Source organism: Pseudophryne corroboree, chromosome 1 (assembly GCF_028390025.1).
Source record: "Pseudophryne corroboree isolate aPseCor3 chromosome 1, aPseCor3.hap2, whole genome shotgun sequence".
In the NCBI taxonomy this organism is placed as follows: domain Eukaryota; kingdom Metazoa; phylum Chordata; class Amphibia; order Anura; family Myobatrachidae; genus Pseudophryne; species Pseudophryne corroboree.
In genome coordinates, this window is record NC_086444.1 from 898,358,233 (window position 1) to 898,383,409 (window position 25,177).

The following is a 25,177-nucleotide window of genomic DNA, read 5'->3' on the forward strand; positions in this document are numbered from 1 at the left end:
CTGATTCTTGTAGCTTGTAGATAAGTCTCATGTGTGGTACAGTATCGAACGCTTTGGCAAAGTCTAAAAAGATTACATCCACGTCTTTACCCTGATCTAGGTTTGCGCTTACTGTTTCATAAAAGCCAAGTAAGTTGGTTTGACAGGATCTGTCCTTCATAAACCCATGTTGATTCCTTTTAATGACCTTATTGGTTTCAAGGATCTTCTGAATACTATCTCTTAGAATACCTTCCAATACTTTCCCCACTATAGATGTAAGACTAACTGGTCTATAATTACCTGGTTCAGCTTTACTTCCCTTTTTGAATATAGGCACTACTCCCGCTATACGCCAGTCTTTGGGAACCATACCTGATATAACTGAATCCTCAAAGATCAAAGATAGCGGTTTTGCCAGTTCAGAGTGAAGCTCCATTAGAACCCTTGGATGAATACCATCGGGCCCTGGTGATTTATTAATCTTTAAATGTTTTAATCGGTCACAGACTACTTCCTTGCTTAAATAAGTACCTATCAGTGTGATATTCTCGTTATTGAGATTGTGTGTCAGTCCCTGAATTGGGTCCTCTCTAGTGAATACTGTTGAAAAAAACTCATTTAGTGTGTCCGCTATGTCATTATCATTTTTGCTTAAGACTCCCAACTTGTCTTTTAAAGGGCCTATACTCTCCTTCTTTAATCTCTTGCTATTAATGTATTTAAAGAATTTTTTGGGATTCGCTTTGCTTTCCTTTGCTACTAGTTTTTCAGTTTCTACTTTAGCCGCTCTTATTTCCTTTTTGCAATTTTTGTTACATTCCTTATAGTGCTGAAATGACTCTGCTTCCCCGTCAGATTTGTATTTTTTAAATGCTCGCCTTTTCTTGCCCATAATTCCTTAATCTTGTTGTTAAGCCACATCGGTTTATGATTTTTATTCCCTTTTTTGCTACTCATAGGAATATATTTGAGTGTATTTTTTAGCTAGCAGGAATTTTAGTACCTCCCATTTCTCCGTAGTATTTTTTCCTAAAAACAAACCTTCCCATTCAATATCCCTGAAAAATACCCTCATCTTTTCAAAATTTGCTTTGCTAAAGTTTAAAGTCCTAGTTGAGCCAGTATAGGGCTGTTTGTAGAAACTGATATTGAATGTGACCATATTGTGGTCGCTGTTTCCTATGGGTTCCCCTACTATAATACCTGATACCAAATCCCCATTGTTTGTTAATACCAGGTCTAAGATTGCATTGTACCTAGTTGGTTCCTCAATTAGTTGGACTAAGTAGTTATCATTAAGTGTGTTTAAAAACATATTGCCCCTAGCAGTATCACATGAATCGTTTTTCCAGTTTATCTCTGGATAGTTAAAATCTCCCACTGTAGTGTGTCGGTCGGCCCTCAAGCACCTTCAAAGCTGATGTTCACATCTCACATCAATGGCACGTGGTGCTCCGCAGTTTCAACATCAGTTATTCGCAATTATGTTATTTGCCCAGTCACGATACACCTTCACCACAGCAGCACGCGAACTATTCACAAACTGCGCTGTTTCAGAAATACTGCCACCCTTGGCCCGAAAACCGATGATCATGCCTTTCTGCAACTCAGATAAATCGCCCCTTTTACCTATGACAGCAATGAGTTATATGTGTGCAGACAGCCTATCACACACCTTATATACACAACAATCCATCGCACGACATGTGACGTACTTCATGGGCTACAGGCTGCCGACGTCAAATGTAGGAGGTGGTCATAATGTGACTCGACCATGTATGTCATCTTCATACAGCAGAGAACTTACCTGATCAAACATCCTGGAGAGACACTATCCTCCTACATCTCTCCAATACCATTCCCCCTGCATCTCTACAGTGTCATTCCCCCTCCATCTTCAATACCATCCACCTGCTCCTCAGCATCTTCACCTCCCCACATATTACCAACATCATCCAAGTGTGTATCTTCAATGACCATCCATGCTGCATCTCTACAGTGCCACCTGCCTATGTCTGTCCAGCATCATCTATCACTGCCTCATCAGCGTCATCCCACCTGTGTCTCTTCAACACCATCCCCCTGTGTCTCTCCAACACCATTCCCCCTGAGTCTCTCCGACACAACCCCCTGTGTCTCTTCAGCACCATCCGTCTGTGTTTCTAACATCTTACCCCTGCTGAATCCCTCCAGCAGCTCACCCTTGCTGTATCCCTCCAGCAGCTCACCCTTGCTGTATCCCTCCAGCATCTCACCCTTGCTGTATCCCTCCAGCATCTCACCCTTGCTGTATCCCTCCAGCATCTCACCCTTGCTGTATCCCTCCGGCAACTCACCCTTGCTGTATCCCTCCAGCATCTCACCCCTGCTGTATCCCTCCAGCAGCTCACCCCTGCTGTATCCCTCCAGCATCTCACCCTTGCTGTATCCCTCCAGCAGCTCACCCCTGCTGTATCCCTCCAGCAGCTCACCCCTGCTGTATCCCTCCGGCAGCTCACCCCTGCTGTATCCCTCCGGCAGCTCACCCTTGCTGTATCCCTCCAGCAGCTCACCCTTGCTGTATCCCTCCAGCATCTCACCCTTGCTGTATCCCTCCAGCATCTCACCCTTGCTGTATCCCTCCAGCAGCTCACCCTTGCTGTATCCCTCCAGCAGCTCACCCCTGCTGTATCCCTCCAGCAGCTCACCCCTGCTGTATCCCCCCAGCAGCTCATCCTTGCTGTATCCCTCCAGCAGCTCACCCGTGCTGTATCACTCCAGCATCTCACCCTTGCTGTATCCCTCCAGCATCTCACCCCTGCTGTATCCCTCCAGCATCTCACCCTTGCTGTATCCCTCCAGCAGATCACCCTTGCTGTATCCCTCCAGCATCTCACCCTTGCTGTATCCCTCCAGCAGCTCACCCCTGCTGTATCCCTCCAGCAGCTCACCCCTGCTGTATCCCTCCAGCAGCTCATCCTTGCTGTATCCCTCCAGCAGCTCACCCCTGCTGTATCCCTCCAGCAGCTCACCCTTGCTGTATCCCTCCAGCCCCCTCTCACCTTCTTCTTTGTCTTCTGCACACTGCATGCTCCTTTATGCCTTGCCCCTTCTGATTCGGTTTTGTTGTCATTCTAATTGTCGAGTTGCCGGTGTTGGTCATGTGACCGCCAGCATCCTGCCCACCGGGTTCCTGTATCACACCCATCTATTCAATGTCTGAACATAACAAGGAAACCGCCAGCCTTTAAATACTTAAATACACAATCGTGTCTGAGCCTTAAACCTTAACACCTCTAGGAAATATTCTGAGTATTAAAATTAGTTTTTAAGTAAATAAAAATATAAAGTTGCTAATATTTTAGTTTGAGAAAATGTTCTTTTACACTAAATATTTCCAATTGGTTGTTATGTTCTTTATCATCATGGGGTATTGACATCAGCTTTCAAGCAACCTAGAATTGAAATTAATAAGTGGCATCACAAGATGTTTTAGTTGTTTCAGAGAAGACTTTTTACAATTAGACAACCTGAGTAGACATTACAAAGCAAAATATTATTTTACACTTGGATCATAAGGAAGCCTGCAATATCCAGCACAGAATATTTTGCTAGACTGAGAGTAGGTTGTTACACGGAAATAAATGTTATCATTGACCACAGACTAGACCATGCCGGCTTCAGCTCTGTGAAACAATCTACTCATTTCCAGTTATGAACCACTAAGCATAAGAAAAAATATGTTTACTTTCCAACTCCTTTGGCAGGCACTGTGCCAGGGAGACTGTGCCAGGGAGACTGTATGTGATCCAGCTTGAGCTAGACATGATGGCAATATCTGACCCTACGTCTGCCATTTGTTGCTAGTTATGGCCTATGAACTGTTGCGTTCATTACGCTGGCTCTGACTTAATGGGAAAGAAAGAACAGATTTGATTTTGTAAGTTTGTTCTTTGTAATGCATTATTTCCTATGTAATGCATTAATTTCCATGAATGGCTTTTGCCTATGTATCCAACATGAAAAATAAAGATGTACTCTCTATGTACAGCCACCTGGTGCCATGTTACAACTTTTTACATGGTATCTGTTACCCACACAGATACGGTGGTGTTAGGTATTTTGTGGGTTATAAGAAAGGCTGTCTATGATTTCAGAGATCAGTGCTGATGAAAGAGGGGTGCACTATTGCACCATATACAGTCTTCTTGTTCTCCAGGGAGACCTAGGTGGAGATGTACTAAGCAGTGATAAAAGTGGAGAAGTGAGCCAGTGGAGAAGTTGCCCCTGGCAACCAATCAGCATTGACATAACATTTATAATTAGCATACTATAAAACTATACAGAGCAGCTGATTGGTTGCCATGGGCAACATCTCCACTGGCTCACTTCTCCACTTTTATCACAGCTTAGTACATCTCCACCTTCATGCTCTATCTCAAGATGGCCATGAGATCTCTACGGCGCATGTGCAGGGGCCATCTTGTCTTTGCTGTGTAGAGTGACATGGTGGGAGACAGAAGTCTCCTACTTAGCTCCTATGAGAGAAGACATGAGTAATACCTGCATATGAAGCTGTTCCAGCATCCTGTACTGCTACCTGTTTGCAGTATACATGCACTGGCTGGTGAGCTGTATGAAACGCTGCTATGCTCAAGATCCACTTCCTTACCGGTATACATGTAACAGTGAGTACGGCTGTATCAATAAACTAACACCACTGGTAAAATAACTGGGTTGTTCATAGTTTGAGTCATCTGCTGGTTTGTGCCTGTATAATTCTGCAATATCAACATCTCCATACACATCATTTTCAACATGTGCCTGATAAATAGTGACCAGGAAGTGTCACTAAAGTGCTCGTGGATCCTTCTGGTCATTTCCAGTCTAATATCATTTACAGTCTCATGGAAATGGTATCAGTCCACAAAATGGCTACGTCAACTGGGAGCAAAACAGGCCAGAAGCAGTGCCAAATCCTGTTTGATGGTGCTATGCGGCATAACTTGTACAGGAGTACATAGATCATTTTGTTATTACAAGCTATTCCAAAGAACCTGTATGTTGCCATAAAAATGTGTAAGATTTTTCAAGTGTAATTCACATTTGTGTCTGAGCCTTAAATACATATAGTCAAACTTTATACTAACTTTTAATAAGATCGTTACAGAAAATGATAACAGTTTGCTAATATTATATTATCAGCAATGATAGCATAGAATGCCATCAAATGAATGGGTTAACAGATCAAGATGGCTGGGGTGTGAGGGCGATGAAGTAAGATGTACTGCAATGCCTAGTGTTGTGCAAACACAAGATCTCACTCTGAGCTTTGTGAAATGAAAGGGTAAGATAGTTTTAGCGCGTTGGGTATTGGATCTCGGCCGCTAAAATGCCGGCAAGTGGGCGAGCGCAATGAAGCCCCTTGCGGGCTCGCTGCGCTTGCCACGCTGTGGGCTCAGTGGCTCGCTGCGCTAGCCACAGGTTCTATTCCCACTCTATGGGTGTCGCATCTTGACCGCCAGGATCCCAACTGCCGGCAATGTAACTACATCCGTTTTAGCGACATGTCTTGCTGTGTAGAGGGAAGCACATATATTACATTCTTTATACTACCTTGCTTGCACCATCTCTGAGCTAGCACAAACAGGTTTCACTACATACAATAAATGAGATGCATTTTGTGCTTGCCACTTTTCAGTCAGTGGAGACAGTTGCGCACGCAGGCGGGGTTTCCGAGTACCTGGAAACCCCTCCCCCCACCTGATGAGCCAACATTTTTATTTTTGAGACGGAGACAGCAGTGTCTCCGTCTCAATAAAAGCTGCGACTACAAACGCAGAGCAGCTGCATAGAGAATAGAGAATGCATAGAGAATGCCCCAGGGGAGCTGCTGGCTGAGCATGCTCAGCCATAGCAGCTACCTCCGTCCACACAGTGACACTTGTCTGCTCCTGCCTCCCAGCCCCTAATGGTACAGTACTGTATGTATAAAATATGCAATATGTACTGTATACAGTATGTGAAGTATGTATGTATGTATGTGTGTTTGTATGTGTTCTTGTGTATTTATGTATGTTTTTATTTATGTATGTATGTGTCTTTGCATAAATGTATGTGAAGTGGTGTTCTCTGAAGATGGATTAAATCCGAAACGTCAAAAACTGACACTGTTGCCGCAGTATGTTTATTATAACAAGACCCTTTGAGTGCCGCCTATACCTGCAGCTTTAATCTACTTTAAGTCTGGAGGGCACCGGGGCACTTGTATGCTGAGTGCCGACCACCACCTTGCTATATATATATATATATATATACATAGTCCATACCAACAGTCCGGCACTCCGCTGTCCCCGTAGGGGACCTGCTCTGGTGCCCTCCTAGTGGTGGTGTAACCCCAATACAAAGCAGAGGGTACTGGCGGCACTCAGAGTCTTGCACAATGTAAGTGAAAAAGCTAAGTGCATTTATTATCGACGTTTCGGGGGACGAACCCCCTTCCTCAGGACACTGCAAACAAGTGACAAAACATCAGTGACACACTTAAATACCTTACCGTCCTGGAACCCGCCATCTCCCAACGGGTTTGCATTGTCTCAGTGCACAGAGCCCGAGCTTCCGGTCACGTGTGATATCCGACGGCCGGAAGTCGCCTCATCCCGCGACCCGGACCAGCTTCTGACACGGCTGTGCCCGCTTCTGACACGGCTGTGAACAGAGCGGAACAGGTTACCATGGCAACAGTGCGCAACCAACTTATTGTGTCGTGCACTGTCACATGCAACGTAATTACATATACAGAGTGTAAACAACAACACACAAGCATTGGCCGTATATACATTGATAAACACCGGTGTGACTGTGAAAAATAAATATTAAGACACACTCCAGAACATTTCTGTGTGTGATAAAATACATGAATGACTATGCATATAAATAACGTGAAAAATGATGATACATAGAGTGCACATCACTATCGAGCCTCACCTTATAAAATGTGACAATGATATCTGATATATTCCTGCGCACTTTCACTGCAGCCAACCAAGGTATTTTCCAGGTGCATCACCTAACACACCGAAAAGCATATACACAAAAGGGTTTAGGAAAAAACCTCAAGTGGCGCAGAACAAGAATGGTAACTATATGTATTACCCTTGTGAGTTAGAGTCCAATACTCTTCAAATCGGGAAGGTTCTTAGTAGGGTTCGCTTCCAGGGAGATGTATTTGAAAAAAAACAGAAAGTACAAAACAGCGTTCAGAAAATATGGTCAATGCAGAAAGTCACGGTGGGGGGCAAACCAGACCCCTTTGGCTAAGCAATGTCCAAGACACGTGATTTTTATCTGTAAGGTTCACCACGGTGGAAGATATGGCGTATTGCTTACATGCGTGCTTACATGGAACGAATGCAGATGAAACACATAAAGGTATCTTTAAGCCTCCTACGATCGCTCTTTATTCGGCAAGGTTCTTATTTCGACATACTCCCCAGGGATATTATGCAAAAAGAACACAGTACCAGGAACAAATGATAAATACGCTGCTTATGGGGATACAAAAATGTGGGGATCACCCCAAATTCCTCCGGCTAGGTGATATATAGGGTGTCTGAATTTTATCCGTAAGGTTCACCTCAGTGCTTAGTTCGGAATACTGCTCACATGTATGCTTACATAGAATGTATAGAAATAAGACATATAAAGGTATCTTTATCCTTCTACACGTGATATAGCCAAACTTTGGACAATGTGTGCTCATTCACTCTTATTCCTTATATCAAATGAGTGCTCACATGAGCGCTTACTTCAAATGTCGAAGTACTTCCATATAAAGGTATCTTTGGATATCTTCAAGTGCCAGCCCCCTTTAATCCTTCAGCTCGTTAAATGTCCAGTATAGGAACAAAAAACGAAGGATTGTATGAGGGTGCAAATATTTATTAAAATTTAAAAACACAAAAAAAAACTTTTTAAAACACAACTGATTCCACAAGTCTTATAAGGATTCGTAACACAGTGATACAGCTATTCAACGAAAGAGAATAGATGGAAAGCCCGGGGTATCTCACCGTTTTCAAGCTGCAATCACAGGTAGTATATTCCTCAGTTTTCACATGCTCCACCAACGCGTTTCTACTCAGGTAAGTCTTTGTCAAGGTGCATGTGAAGACTGACACAAATGGGTATTTATACCCTAAATATAACTTCTGGCCCCTCCCCTACCTGGGCGGGGTGACAAAGGTATAATTCTACTAAAATACAAAGATAAAATAAAACAAGGAGAGAGGTGATATGCGGCTATTTTGATTCCAAGGTAAACCTGATGAGGACAAACACATACCGCGGTTAACCAATTGATGAAATAATTCGTATTCCCGGCGTGCGTTCCACAGACGGTGGAACGCACAGTACTTCCGCCCGATATCCGGTCTGGCGTCCAGGAGACGAGTGACGCGTCAATCCCGGCGCCAGATGTGGAAATGTTACTCTGTGCGTTCCACACCACAGAGCGCACAGGAGACGTACCGTTGCCATGGCGCCCTGGGAAAACTATGTTACGGGCGTCTGAATTAACAAGTGTTAACAGACATACGGACTGGCGTTGCTGGTGTAAAATAAGTGCATAGTGTGCCCTTACTGATAGCATACTTTGGGCTTATGGTGAAAGATCATGCATCTAAACAGTGAGACACTTATGTTGCATAGAACGCAGATTCAAAATAGGATGGTAATATTCAGTAATACAGAAACTCAATACAGTAGAAAAAACTGATATATGGGAAAAGGGTAATAACTTAAACATTAATAAAGAATAACAATAAAATGGTAATAAATTAATGAAATACTTTTATGAAAAAGAGATTTATGAAAATGAAAACCCTGTGTCCTAATATGAAAGTGATGTAAGGACAGAATGTTACTCCAAAAAGGGGTAACTACGTCTGCCCGATCCAGTAGTACGGGGGAAAGATATGATATCCTTTACAAGAACCATTTGGTCTCATAGTCCAGGTTGAGTCCTGCCGGGTGTAGTGTTCCTACTTCAAAGATACTCCTCATTTCTCTTTTTGCTAGTTGTTCCTCCACATCATTCTTCCTCCAATTTCCCTTTATGACATGTATTCCGCAAAAAGAGTCCAATTCCGATAATTGACATAGATGGTTTTCTTTAAAGTGTGCCGACACACCATGAGTTGTGACCCCTTTGCGAATATTCCGGACGTGTTCTGACATGCGGTCTTTCAATTTCCTCGTTGTTTTACCCACATATTGTTTTGTACAAGAACATGTAAGGAGATAAACGACGTTGGTGCTGTTACACGTAATAAATTGATTCATCCGTCTCACTTTTCCAGTGGATAGTGGATACTGAAGTATATTCCATTATTTTTGTTGTGGGACTTATAAAATGTCAAAAATACTGCTGATAGCAATCAAAGACTATGCAGACATATAAAAATGTAATAAACCTAAGTGAACCACCTGTTCACGCATACAGCGCCCCTTTGCCTCTAACTGTATTTATTAGACTTCACTGAGAGCAGAAAATAGACTTATGTTCCTTATTTTCTGATCTTAATCATGTAATTACTACGACCCAATGGTCTGTAAACTACTGTGTCTCTTATGAAATAAATAAATAAACTGAATGGACTCATCCAATCCAGCCTGGTCTTTATATGAAATTACAGAAATAAATTTAAGCTCAAATGTTCATTTAAACCTCCTGGATGGATAGTGTCAAGTCTATGGATCCAACGGGCCTCTAGCTGTAATAATTTGATGGCCTGGTTACCACCCCGTGGGGATACCGGAATCTGATCCACAATTTTATATTGCACAGATGCCAAACTATGTCGCATCGGGGCGAAATGGCGTGCAACATGTTACTCGCTTTTTCCAGTGTATGACATTTTATAAGGTGAGGCTCGATAGTGATGTGCACTGTATGTATCATAATTTTTCACGTTATTTATATGCATAGTCATTCATGTATTTTATCACACACAGAAATGTTCTGGAGTGTGTCTTAATATTTATTTTTCACATTCACACCGGTGTTTATCAATGTATATACGGCCAATGCTTGTACGTTGTTGTTTACACTCTGTATATGTAATCACGTTGCATGTGACAGTGCACGGCGCAATGAGTTGGTTGTGCACTGTTGCCATGGTAATCTCCCCAAGCTCCGGCACTCCACGGGTACAACTTAATAAATATGCCTGGTGCCCTCCACATGTGAACCTGCACGGCTCCACGATATACACTGCTCCAACGGCTGTTGGAGCAGTATATTATATATATATATATATATATATATATATATATATACACACATATACACACAGTGTATTTTGGTGTAACACCAAGAATACAAATCAAGCAGCGGGCGGCACTCACGGGTCGCCACAAAGGTATAGAAAATATATCAACGTTTCGATTTAATGATAAATCGTCATCAGGATCATACACAAAGACAGCTCACAAACAAAAAATATTTATAGCTCACCCAGTGCACGTTACTCACCACCGCTTCCCGCCGTGGAGTCCCGTGAGTGCCGCCCGCTGCTTGATATATATCTTAGTAGTAAAGAACACAGCACAGCAGCTAACGTGATGCCAATGTTTCAGAGATGGCTCTCTTTTATCAAGACAACAGAACATACAAAAATAACATATATAAATACCTTTAGTGCACCTCTTGCTGACTGCACGCTCCCGCTGGTTATCCGATGACATCACTGGCCCCCGCCGGCGCCCACGGACCAGCATCACCTGGGGGCGGGACTGTCAGAAAAACACCTATCACCATAGTGATAATAACTAAGTAGAAAAAAACATTTAAAATGGCTATACAATACTCTATGAAAACTCTGGGTTATCATGAAACTTGCTGCAACAGTAACGAATTCATGTACACTAAGGGCCTAATTCAGACCTGATCGCAGAAGCAAATTTGTTAGCAGATGGGCAAAATCATGTGCACTGAAGGGGAGGCAGATATAACATGTGCAGAGAGAGTTAGATTTGGGTGGGTTATTTTGTTTCTGTGCAGGGTAGATACTGGCTGCTTTATTTTTACACTGCAATCTAGATTTCAGTTTGAACACACCCCACCCAAATCTAACTCTCTGTGCATGTTATATCTGCATCACCTGCAGTGCACATAGGGGTCATTCCGAGTTGATCGCTCGATAGCTATTTTTTGCAGTGCTGCGATCAGATAGTCGCCGCCTATGGGGGAGTGTATTTTCGCTTTGCAAGTGTGCGAACACTTGTGCAGCCGAGTGGTACAAAAACAGTTTGTGCAGTTTCTGAGTAGGTCACTTCAGCCTGTCTGGTCCCGGAATGGTCGTCAGACACCCGCTCTACAAACGCTTGGACACGTCTGCGTTTTTCCAACCACTCCCTGAAAACGGTCAGTTGACACCCATAAACGCCTTCTTCCTGTCAATCTTCTTGCGATCGGCTGTGTCGAATGGATTCTTCGTCAAATCCATCGCCCAGCACCAATCCGCTTTGTACCTGTACGACGCAGCTGCGCATTGCGGTGCATGCGCAGTTTTGCAGAGTTTTGACCTGATCGCAGCACTGCAGAAAATAGCTAGCAGGTCGGAATGACCCCCATGGTTTTGCCCATCTGCTAACAAATTTGCTGCTATGATTAGGTCTGAATTAGGCCCCAAGTAACAATAAATTGCTGCAGCAGTGACTCACAGTATAAATATTAAAGCTGACAAGAAACTAGAGTACTGTATAGAAAAACATAACAAGCAGTAAATGGCTGTAGCGGCAGTGTCGGACTGGGGCAAGTAGGGCCCACCGGGGGAATGCAGTGGTAGGGGCCCATGTTTAGGGGTGTGGCCAGTCTCTAGAGGGGGTGTGCCCAGCCACATTGGTTTGCCTAACCATTTTGCAAGAGTTGGTCCCCTAGATAAGTGTATCAGTAAATACTGTAGTGCATGCAAGATAATATACTAGATTAGTAACAGTAAAGTCTGGAACCTGATTCCTAGAGGATGGGAGTGGGCCCCCAGGCAGTAAGGCCCACCGGTGGTTTCCCCTGTACCCCTGTGGGCCAGTCCAACCCTGTGTAGCGGTACCTATAACGTAGGGCTATAACCCTAAATAAAGTGATAGTATGAAAGATCATAAATACAGGTAGACACTACTGGGCAAATTAGTATAACTATGCAATAGACATAGATTAATTGCAATCAGAAGGTACGATGTTAAAATAAGCCACTACTTAAATTGTGTAAATCATTCAAGAAAACTCAAAAAGGACAGAATCTCGCCTGAACGGTTGGACAGTCTGCAAACGATGAATCCAACGGGTCTCTCGCTGCAGCAGCAGCCGTCCTCGGTTGCTGCCTCTTAAACTTGGTGGGATCCAGTCGATAATTTTGTATTTAATGGTAGAAAGTCTGTGCTGACACTCTTTAAAGTGCCTAGCTACGGGTTACTCAGAACCTCGACCTTCTAACGCTGCACTTTAGCAGAGCGATGTTGAGCAATTCTTTCCTTGAAGTACACAACATACCGGCTCGTACAAGTTAATGGAAATTTAATTTTGAATTTTTTGCCAGAACGCGGATGTCTAAAAGTATCCCTGACCTCCAGACAACTGCAAGTAGTACACCCAATAAACCTAAAGTTACCAGGTTGTTATGATTCCAGCACTCTGGTCAGAGGAGATCTTATGGCAAGGACCGGAGCACTGGAACGGAATGCTGGGGAAGGGAGCAGGACAGGAAAATAGCCCCTGGCGCCCTAACTCTGTTGTCTCACCCGTGTTGTCAGAAATCCCCTGCGAGACTATGGTTTCTTGAGCCCTTGGCAGCCGCGTTTGAAGGGCGGATTATGTCTGCCCAACTTCGATGCCCCCCGGTCTTAATGAGAGACAAAGGGAAACCCGAGACAGGGTGATAACAAGAGGCCCTCTAACTAAACAACCAGGCCAGGGGCTAAGCAAACTCAAAACTATAATATGTGCGGAGAAACCGCCAAGGAAAAGGACAACCAAAATATCCACTTGTCCAATTCTCCTACCCGCCGAGTACCAGAGAGGACTTGTGGAAGCGGAACCCTCCGCAAATGCTCCAAACACAAAATATAAAAGGTAAAGCGGCTGAGCCGCAACACACGGCAGAGCCGCAACTCACGAACACCACTGGGTATAAAACGGTGATCAGTCAGGACTCCAGGGACGAGATGGTAACTCCCGAGTACAGGACTTCTGAGGACTGGAATGACCGGATACAGCAGGACTGGAAACAGACTCTCAGCAAACAAAGGCAGCATGCAGGAAGCTATTACCGGCGTCTGTGAGAAGCCCTGGGAGTGTACTTAACAGGGAGTCCTCCAATCAGCTGTTTAGAGGCTGATTGGACTAAATGCCGTGCAGCTGCCTTGCTGCATGGCCAGAGAACAGGTGAACGCATTAATCCTAAAACCCAGCAACGGGGAACGCGGTCCGCCAGTGGCGTCCCCGTTGCTAGGGTCCATGCGGCTTCAGCGCACCCGGCGTCTAGCGTTGCTAGGGAGCCGGCGGCTGTGCGTGCACGGCGTCCCTAATTGCTAGGCACCGGGTCGCGCAGACAAGCGGACCCCGGCGCCTAACAGTACCCCCCCTTGAGGAGGGGTCAAGGAACCCCTAAAGCCAGGTTTCCGAGGAAATTCCCGAAAAAATGCCCTCTTGAGCCTCGGGGCATGAAGATCCTTATCCAGGACCCAAGACCTTTCCTCCGGACCATAGCCTCTCCAGTGAACCAGAAAATAAAGCCGGCCCCGGGACAATTTGGGATCGAGAACCTTCTCCACCAAGAACTCCTGTTGTCCCTGTACATCCACCGGAGATCTACCCTGAGAGATCCTCTGAGGAAATTTACTGGAAGAAATGTATTGTTTCAACAGGGAACAATGAAACGTATTTCCAATCCTGAGGGATCTTGGTAAACGTAACCGAAAGGCAACTGGGTTGACTCTTTTAATAATAAGAAATGGCCCAATAAATTTGGGTCCCAATCTAGCCGAGGATTGTCGAAGCCTGATGTTACGAGTCGACAACCATACCCTATCTCCCACCTTAAAAGTGCAAGGACGTCGGAGCCTGTCAGAAAATTTCTTCTCTCGAAAGGCCGCTTTTCTGAGAGCAAGGTGCCCTTTTTTCCAAATGGCTCTGAGATGGGAGGTTAAGGTTAGCGAGGAGACTGAGGAATGATGAAAAAAAGAATTAGCTCTGGGGTGAAAACCAAAAACTGAAAAGAATGGAGACTCTTTAGTGGAGGAATGACAAGAATTATTGTAAGCAAACTCTGCCAACGGAAGAAACTCGGACCAATCATTCTGGAGTTTGGCAGAATACAAGCGCAAATACTGTTTCAATAATTGGTTAACTCGCTCGGTTTGCCCGTTGGATTGTGGGTGGTAACCGGATGTTAACGACAATTTCATCTTTAATGAGGCACAAAAACATTTCCAGAATTGTGCGATGAATTGTGGACCCCGATCAGAAACAATATCAGTAGGCAACCCATGAAGTCTGAAAACATGGCGGAGAAACAAAACTGCCAACCCTTGGGCAGAAGGCAATCGGGGGAGAGCAATAAAATGAGCCATCTTGCTAAAACGGTCCACTACCACCCATATGACTCGGAATCCGGCTGAAAGGGGAAGGTCAACCACAAAATCCATGGAAATATGGGACCATGGCCTGAGAGGAACATTTAAGGGCATAAGTTGCCCGATAGGCAAGGAACGGGGAACCTTATGCTGTGCACAAACCTGACATGAATAAACAAACTCCCTAACGTCTTTAGAAAGACCAGGCCACCATACTGAGCGAGAGACTAACTCCAAAGTCTTAGAGATTCCCGGATGCCCGGAAACTTTGTTATCATGGAATTCCGTTAAAACAGTAGCTCTCAAAAACTCAGGGACGTAAAGACGACCAGCAGGAGTATTTCCAGGAGCTTGGTGTTGAAGCTGTTTTAACTGGGTAAATAAATCTTGTGTGAGGCCTGCCCAGATGACCGAAGATGGAAGTATGGGAGTAACAGGACTGTTATTGTGAACCGGAAGAAAGCTGCGTGACAGGGCATCAGCCTTAGTATTCTTGGAACCAGGCCTGAAAGTGATTATAAATTTGAAATGAGTAAAAAATAAAGCCCAACGTGCCTGCCGGGCATTAAGCCGTTTAGCCGATTCGATGTATTGCAGGTTTTTATGATCAGTCAATACTGAAATAGTATGTTTTGCTCCCTCCAGCCAATGCCTCCACTCCTCGAAAGCCCACTTTACCGCCAGTAACTCCCGATTACCAACGTCATAGTTGGATTCAGCGGAAGAGAATTTCCTGGACATAAAGGCACAAGGATGTAACTCCAGAGACTCCGGATCCTTTTGAGAAAGGATAGCCCCCACTCCAACCTCCGAGGCATCAACCTCCACAACAAAGGGCAATTCAGGATTGGGATGTCTGAGGACTGGAGCCGAGACAAAGGCTTGTTTCAAGGCCCGGAAGGACAACTCAGCTTCACGGGACCAGTTGGTAGGATCCGCTCCTTTCTTTGTCAGAGCTACAATGGGAGCAACCAGGTCAGAAAAAGAATGAATGAACCTCCTATAATAATTCGCAAACCCTAAAAAGCGCTGAATTGCTTTTAAATTGGTGGGTTGCGCCCAACTAAGGATGGCCTGGAGCTTCTTTGGTTCCATGGAAAATCCCTGAGGGGAAATAATGTACCCTAAAAAAGATACTTCCGTGACATGAAACTCACACTTCTCCAGCTTGGCATATAAATAATTCTCACGTAACTTTTGAAGAACCAGACGCACCTGGGTAACATGTTGTTCCATTGATTCGGAATAAATCAGGATGTCGTCTAAGTAAACGACCACGAATTTCCCTAGGAAGTCACGGAGCACATCGTTAATGAGGTCTTGAAAAACTGCTGGAGCATTAGACAAGCCGAACGGCATCACCAGGTACTCGTAGTGACCCGACTGAGTACTGAAGGCCGTTTTCCACTCATCTCCAGATTTAATTCGGATGAGGTTGTACGCTCCTCTAAGGTCAATTTTAGAAAAAATCACAGCAGAACGTAACTGATCAAAGAGTACAGAAATCAACGGCAAAGGATAGGTGTTTTTAACTGAGATCTTATTCAGGGCTCTAAAATCAATGCAAGGTCTAAGCGAGCCATCCTTTTTCTCCACAAAGAAGAAGCCTGCACTTAAAGGAGATTTTGATGGTCTAATAAATCCTTTCTCAAGGCTCTCCTTTACATAATCATTCATAGCCGCAGTTTCTGGCCCGGATAATGCTTATAATCTTCCCTTTGGCAATGCGGCACCAGGAATTAACTCAAAAGCACAATCATAAGGCCGATGGGGAGGCAGAATGTCCGCATTGCCTTTGGAGAAAACATCAGCAAACTCCTGGTATTCCACCGGAATGGGTTCTGGAATGATAGCTGCTACTCTGACTGGAAACGTGATACATTCCTTATCATAAAAAGTACCCCATTGTGAAATCTCCCCCGACCGCCAATCAATAGTGGGATTATGAAAGGCCAGCCAAGGGTGACCCAGAACAACTGGAACTGCTGGGCAATGTGTAAGAAAGAACTCGATTTTCTCGGAATGTAGAGCTCCTACTGTAAGTAGTACAGGGGGTGTACGGAGAGAAATAATCCCATTAGACAGCGGACTCCCATCTAAGCCATGCATGGTGACACACCTACCCAAAGGTAACTGAGGAATGCCTAAGGCCTTAGCCCAAGTTAAATCCATAAAGTTTCCTGCAGCTCCACTGTCAACAAATGCCGAAACCGAAGAACTGAGGCTGCCAAAGGAAACTTTAACTGGGACTAAAAGGGAGTTATTCGAGGAGATAAGCTGCAGACCTAGGTGAACCCCCTCACAATTCACCTGGTCAAAGCGTTTCCCGACTTGTTCGGACAATTACGAGCAAAATGTCCCTTACCCCCACAATACAGACAAAGACCAGAATTTTGCCTTCTGGCTCTTTCTTCAGGAGACAGCCGGGAGAGACCCATCTGCATGGGCTCCTCTACGTCTTCAGGAATGGAATATACACACGGAGTTGACCTTACAGGTGCTCCTTTTTCAGCCCTCCGCTCTCTGAGACGACGATCAATCTTAATAGAAAGCTCCATGAGTTTATCGAGAGTCTCAGGAGCGGGGTACTGAAGGAGACTGTCTTTTAGAGACTCTGATAAGCCGAGGCGAAACTGACTGCGCAGGGCTGGGTCATTCCAGCCACAGTCGTTCGACCAACGGCGAAACTCAGTACAATAAACCTCCGCAGGATTTCTACCCTGTCTGAGAGCACGCAACTGACTTTCAGCGGACGCCTCTCTATCAGGGTCATAATACAAGAGCCCTAAAGACTCAAAAAAAGCGTCAACTGACAACAATGCCGGATCCTCTGCTCTTAAACCAAATGCCCAGGTCTGAGGATCCCCCTGGAGCAAAGAAATAATAATCCCGACCCGCTGAGATTCAGTACCCGAGGAAGTCGGTCTTAAACAAAAATAAAGTTTACAGGATTCTTTAAAATTAAAAAACTCTTTTCTATCACCAGAAAAACGGTCAGGCAAATGCATCTTTGGTTCAGGGACTACCCTTGGGGAAGCTCGCAAAAGATCTTCCTGCGACTTCACCCGAAGAGAAAGATCCTGAACCATCTGAGTAAGTTCTTGAATCTGGCTGACTAAGAGCTGACCAGGATTTGGCCCTAAACCTGTTGGATTCATGAGGCCGATAAACTCTCACAAAACTGAATGGGAAAAAATTAAACCCCGTTTAATTTTAAGTTTTGGTATGGCCGGTAATAATGTTATGATTCCAGCACTCTGGTCAGAGTAGATCTTATGGCAAGGACCGGAGCACTGGAACGGAATGCTGGGGAAGGGAGCAGGACAGGAAAATAGCCCCTGGCGCCCTAACTCTGTTGTCTCACCCGTGTTGTCAGAAATCCCCTGCGAGACTATGGTTTCTTGAGCCCTTGGCAGCCGCGTTTGAAGGGCGGATTATGTCTGCCCAACTTCGATGCCCCCCGGTCTTAATGAGAGACAAAGGGAAACCCGAGACAGGGTGATAACAAGAGGCCCTCTAACTAAACAACCAGGCCAGGGGCTAAGCAAACTCAAAACTATAATATGTGCGGAGAAACCGCCAAGGAAAAGGACAACCAAAATATCCACTTGTCCAATTCTCCTACCCGGCACCGCCGAGTACCAGAGAGGACTTGTGGAAGCGGAACCCTCCGCAAATGCTCCAAACACAAAATATAAAAGGTAAAGCGGCTGAGCCGCAACACACGGCAGAGCCGCAACTCATGAACACCACTGGGTATAAAACGGTGATCAGTCAGGACTCCAGGGACGAGATGGTAACTCCCGAGTACAGGACTTCTGAGGACTGGAATGACCGGATACAGCAGGACTGGAAACAGACTCTCAGCAAACAAAGGCAGCATGCAGGAAGCTATTACCGGCGTCTGTGAGAAGCCCTGGGAGTGTACTTAACAGGGAGTCCTCCAATCAGCTGTTTAGAGGCTGATTGGACTAAATGCCGTGCAGCTGCCTTGCTGCACGGCCAGAGAACAGGTGAACGCATGAATCCTAAAACCCAGCAACGGGGAACGCGTTCCGCCAGTGGCGTCCCCGTTGCTAGGGTCCGTGCGGCTTCAGCACGCCCGGCGTCTAGCGTTGCTAGGGAGCCGGCGGCTGTACGTGCACGGCGTCCCTAGTTGCTAGGCGCCGGGTCACGCCGACAAGCGGACCCCGGCGCCTAACACAGGTTAACGTGATAAGAAGTGTACTGGTCTACTTGGGGCAAAATTGGTAATATCGTTGTGTACTAAAATGTCTTTTAGATTTCTTCCTCTTCTATATGAATGTAGGATCGTATGATTACTCAACATGGGCAACGATCTGTCATCCGAGACTTTCGGCCAGATATTCTTGGCTTTTTTCATTAGGCCCGAACTGTCAGTAGAGTAATCCTGGGTCCAGATTATTAGTTTTTGATTCTGTTCTTTACTGAATTTTAATAGTGTTTGTTGTCGATCCAATGTCAGAACTTTATTCTTTGCTAGTTGTAGTAGTTTAAGTTGATATCCTCATTATATTACTGCAGATCCGATATATTCTCAAGAATTGCGAGTAAGGATAATCCCCATTTCATGAATGGGGGGTGATGGCTGTCTGTATGTAGGGAGGTGTTACAGTCCGTATACTTGGAGTATATGGACGTGTGTAACTGGTGATTTTCATCTTGATGAACAGCTACATACAAAAAGGGAATATCTGTAAATCTCATGTTGTACGTGAATTTAATATTCGGATCATTGATTCATTGAAGTACTGTAGGTTTTCGCCTGCACAAAAGATTCCTCAAATCCCAACCACAATACAAAGATGTCATCGATGTAGCAACAAAAAGTTTGAATTTTGCATGCAGTTTCCTTGTTGTTGAAGAACAAAATTTGCTTGATGTCATACATGAAAATGTACGCAAAACTTGGTGCCATTCAAGACTCCATGGCCTACCCAGATGTCTGTGTATAAAACTTCCCATCAAAGATTAAATAATTTCTGGACAAAGTAAGTTTGAGCAATTGAATGAAAAAATTTACGTCCGGACCTGTGTAGTTGACATTATGGGAAAGAAATCTGCATACAGCCTCTATACAGCGCCTGTGTGGGATGCTGGTATAGAAGCTGACTACATCTATAGTGCACCAAATAATTCTCAGGTAAAGGAGAGATGGATTGTAATAACAAAAAGGAAAGATGTAGTATCCTTGAGAAAGGTGCTTTCTTTTTGTACCAGGGGCTGTAAGAAAAAGTCCAAATATTTTGAGACCTCATAGTGAGTCCCTCGCCACAATTATGGGCCTACCGGGTTTCAACAATAGGTTTTTATGTAATTTTGGGATCGTATACAGCACAGTGTTCTAGGTCAATCCTGTGTTAGAGTTTCCTGTGTTTTTTTAATTATGATGTTGTTAGATACTGCTTCTGCCAGGATATTGTCCAACTCCTTTTTAAATTCTACCGTGGCATCCTGAGTCAGCAATTGATAGACCAGTTGCTCAGACAACTGCCTGTAAATTTCCAATTTGTAGACCTCCAAGTCTTGCAATACAATTTCCATGCCTTTGTTGGCACAGTGAATAATGACATCACGATATCCACTTAGATTCTTTAATGCTTCTTTAATGCTTCTCGTTCAGCTATCATTGTACCTAATTTGTCCAGTGAATTCCAAATAGTTCCCAATATGCGTTGAGAAAGTTCTTATTGTGGGATTCACTGAGTGTGGATCGAACGAGGAGGGCTTATGAATCGGGGATGGGTGGTGAATGATCGACGAGTCTGAGCCAAAAACATTTTTAAGCAGCAGCCTGCAGCCAAACTTATACAAATCCACTTGACTGTTAAAAGTGTCGCTGTAGTTACAGGGCACATATAAGAACCTCATCAGGGGTCAGGATGCGAGAGGACAAATTGAAAACTATGTTTTTTTGTTGTAGGTTCTTTTTTGCGTGCCTCGCCCACTGCCCACCACGGTGGGTTGCTCTCTTTTTGGAGGGGCATTTTTTGCCCGGGTGTTCACCCTAAAGGGGTCTTTGGGAAGAAGTTGATGGTGTTTCGATTACACATTCCACCTCACTTGAAGAATTCCCAACACTTGAAATTTCCGATGCTGCATCTGGACGTCTGCGGCTCCTAAATTTAGGTCTGCGCTTCTGAGTAACACCCCTGTGATATGTCCAACTGTACACTTTGAACACGGCGTAGTCCCCCTATCCCCCGTGGCTCTTTTAGATTTTTTAAACTGAAATCAAATCAGATCTGTACTTCTCAATTTGCATTGTCATATTGGCCAACCAGTCCTGTGAAGTGTCTGCTTTAATGACCTCTAGGTTCTGTTGCTCAAAGGCTTTAACTTTTTCTTTAGTTAAATTAAATTATTTTCTTGATTCCTTTATAACCAAAAGTATAAGATCATATGAACACTTATTGAGCATGGCTGCTCAGCGTCGATAGAATTCGTTATTACGTCCAATTTTCGGGATGTTGTGGATACAAAATCCTTTTGAGATCTGTTTATCCCTGAAAAAATCTGACAGGGTCACTGCATGGAGGTGGAAATCCACATGTCGTTTTTTTAATTTTAATAGTTGTGATCTGATCTGATCAGTGGAATCTGTATTGAAAGTGTCCTGTAATTTTTCAGAAAAAAAGATGTTCTCAGCCTCTGAGTCTGTTAAACAAAGTGATTCTCCCAAAGGTAAAAAGATATTGGGGGTCATTCCGAGTTGTTCGCTCGTTATTTTTTTCTCGCAACGGAGCGATTAGTCGCTAATGCGCATGTGCAATGTCCGCAGTGCGACTGCGCCAAGTAAATTTGCTATGCAGTTAGGTATTTAACTCACGGCATTACGAGGTTTTTTCTTCGTTCTGGTGATCGTAATGTGATTGACAGGAAGTGGGTGTTTCTGGGCGGAAACAGGCCGTTTTATGGGTGTGTGTGAAAAAACGCTACCGTTTCTGGGAAAAACGCGGGAGTGGCTGGAGAAACGGAGGAGTGTCTGGCCGAACGCTGGGTGTGTTTGTGACGTCAAACCAGGAACGAAACTGACTGAACTGATCGCAGATGCCGAGTAAGTGTGGAGCTACTCAGAAACTGCTAAGAAGTGTCTATTCGCAATTTTGCTAATCTTTCGTTCGCAATTTTGATAAGCTAAGATTCACTCCCAGTAGGCGGCGGCTTAGCGTGTGCAAAGCTGCTAAAAGCAGCTTGCGAGCGAACAACTCGGAATGAGGGCCATTGTTAAAGCAAGTGGAATCGTCTACGGAGGACATACAGTATTACAGCTCATGGAAAAGCTGGAATGTTACCTGAACCCAGGCAAAAAAGCAGGAACAGTTAGTCTTGAAAAGACATACACATGGAAACCCCGCTGACTAGATCCTGCGTTTGCCCCTGGGAGACGTGCATTTCTAGATGTAAAAAGAATTTGTCACATAGGAAAGTGCACATGATGTAATAAAGACAGTGGCCCTCATTCCGAGTTGATCGGTCGCAAGGCGATTTTAGCAGAGTTACACACGCTAAGCCGCCGCCTACTGGGAGTGAATCTTAGCTTCTTAAAATTGCGACCGATGTATTCGCAATATTGCGATTACTAACTACTTAGCAGTTTCAGAGTAGCTTCAGACTTACTCTGCCTGTGCGATCATTTCAGTGCTTGTCGTTCCTGGTTGACGTCACAAACACACCCAGCGTTCGCCCAGGCACTCCCACCGTTTCCCCGGCCACTCCTGCGTTTTTTCCGGAAACGGTAGCGTTTTAAGCCACACGCCCCTGAAACGCCGTGTTTCCGCCCAGTAACACCCATTTCCTGTCAATCACATTACGATCGCCGGAGCGAAGAAAAAGCCGTGAGTAAAATTACTTTCATCATAGTAAAGTAACTTGGCGCAGTCGCAGTGCGAACATTGCGCATGCGTACTAAGCGGATTTTCACTGCGATGCGATGAAAAATACCGAGCGAACAACTCGGAATGAGGGCCAGTGTTTCCTCTCTCTCATGATTAATATGAGCCATAGTATGCTAAGTAGAGCAGTATTTTAGGGAGAAAAGTGTTACTTCAATTAAAAGATTTGTAGGAAGGTGGAAACTGAAATGTGAGGTCACAGTTTTGCACAGTACAGGTTTTTCCATTTCCCTGCAACCTACAGTATATGTACTGTATAGTTAGGTTGCAGAAGCAGTTGCAGAAAGTGACAGTATTATTGCCAGATGTTAACAACTTGGTAGGTGCGTAGCAGATGTGAGCATGGAGGTTAGTCCAGAGACAGATATAAATATATAGAGTATCCTAGTGTGCTGCTATACAATTTAGAGAGTCTCTTAGTGATTGCCATACAATAAAAAGATCACCCTAGTGACCAGTGGCGGATTTTACTTATGGGCTTATCACTTGGGGCAATTCATATAATACGGGCACATAACCGGAAATCTATGGTTTAAATTGGCTAGTAATAGAATATCTAAAGGCATTAAACACTGAGCTACAGCCTTGCAGTAAGCCCTATGGCTAATTGAATCTGTCTCTTGTGTCTGCTTGGGAGCCTGATGTGCATGAAACACTGATCCTCTCCTGATGCCAAAGATCCGGTCTGCTGCAGCTGCCTCTTCTTCATTTCGGGATCTTATGTGGCAGACTGGCAGGAAGTAGGCCTTTCCTAATAATAGGAGCAGAGCAGTGTGGACATAAATACACTCCCTCCTCATTTGGCTATTACAAGGCGCATTACAGTACCTATCATCAGTGCCGTAACTAGACATTTTAGTGCTGTGTGCAAGAAACAGAATCGGCGCCCCCCTATACAAAAGAGGGCCGGTGCGCACCGTAGGCTTGCGCGCCAAAAATATAAGGGCGTGACTTCATGGGGAAGGGGCGTGGCCACAGAGCTCCCTTTTTACACATTACGGCAGGCAGAGTTCCCTTTTACACAGTACGGCAGGCAAAGCCCCCTTTTACACAGTATGGCAGGTAGAGTCCCCCTTTTACACATTAGGCAGGTAGAGCTCCCTTTTGCACATTACGGTAGGCAGAGTCCCCTTTTTACACATTAGGCAGGCAGAGCCCTTCTTTTTTTATACATTAGGCAGGCAGAGTCCCCATTTTTTTTACACATTACAGTAGCAGAGTCCCCCTTTTTATGCATTAAGCAGACAGAGTCCCCTTTTTACACATTACAGCAACAGAGTCCCCTTTTTTACACATTATAGCAACAGAGCCCCCCTTTTTTTCACATTAGGCAGGCAGAGTCCTCCTTTTTTACACACTACAGCAGCAGAGTCCCCCTTTTTTACACATTACAGCAACAGAGCCCACCTTTTTTACACATTACAGCAACAGAGCCCACCTTTTTTACACATTAGGCAGGCAGAGTCCCCCTTACACATTAAGCAGGCAGAGTCCCCTTTTTACACATTAGGCAACATAGTCCCTCTTTTTACACATTAAGAAGACAGAGTCCCCCTTTCTTACACATTATGGCAGGCAGTCCACCTTTTTTACACATTATGGCAGGCTGTCCCCCTTTTTTACACATTATGGCAGGCAATCCCCCTTTTTACACATTTAGCAGGCAGAGTCCCCCTTTTTACTCATTATGGTAGACCGTCCCCATTTTTTACACATGATGGCAGGCAGTCCACCTCTTTTACACAGTATGGCAGGCAGTCCCCCTTTTTTACACATTATGGCAGGCAGTCCCCCTTTTTTACACATTATGGCAGGCAGTACACTATTTACACATTAAGCAGGCAGAGTCCCCCTTTTTTTACACATTATGGCAGGCAGTCCCCCTTTTTTACCCATTATGGAAGGGAGGCGTGGGGGGGGGAGAGAGAGAGACTGACTCACCTGTGACGAGCCGGCATTCCTCTCCTTCTCCCTCCCTACACTGCGCTCGTCACAGCGCAGGGCATTGTGAGTGGGTTGGGGGCGGGCTGGAAGAGACATCATCTCTCCCAGCACACGGGGAGGGAACGGGGAGGAAACAGGAAGGGAGCAGGGATGAGCTGCAGCGCTGCCCAGCTACCTATTTGAGAGGTAGCTGGGCAATGCAGCTGGACGCCGGGCACGCCAGGCAGTGACGGCAGGGGAAGGCAGGACAGACCCCACAGTCCAGCGGCAACGAAGTGGCCAGGCAGGTGTTGCCAGTGGTCCTGCACCTCCAGCGCATCTGCGCAGTGTGCCAGGTACCACTGGCATACACCTAGTTACGGCCCTGCCTGTCATTGACTGAGAACCAGGGGATGAGGAGACTGGGAGCAGGAAGTGGAGGGACTTATCCATGTGACGTGGAACCAGATCAATATTGGGAGCGATTAGCACTGTATCCCTTATATAAAAAAAAACAACTGTAAATTAAAAAGAAATAGTGTTTTCTTTTTCAGTAGCATCATAACTGTCAGCGCTGGTGCTCCACCATCCATGCCCTGGATATCTAGGCAACAGCTTGGTCAGACTATTGATTGTTTAGGCCAGTGATGGGAAAGTCTTTGGCACTCCAGCTGTTGTTGGACTACACATCCCAGCATGCCCTGCTACAGTTTTGCTATTTGGCCATGCTAAAACTGTAGTAGGGC

At 44.9% G+C, this 25,177-nt stretch overlaps 1 protein-coding gene across 4 annotated transcripts in view; it reads left to right on the top strand.

Moving 5' to 3' along the window:
• Nucleotides 1-25,177, top strand: part of MYOZ2 (myozenin 2) — a 140,744-nt gene that overhangs the window by 52,038 nt on the left and 63,529 nt on the right. The window lies entirely within an intron of this gene.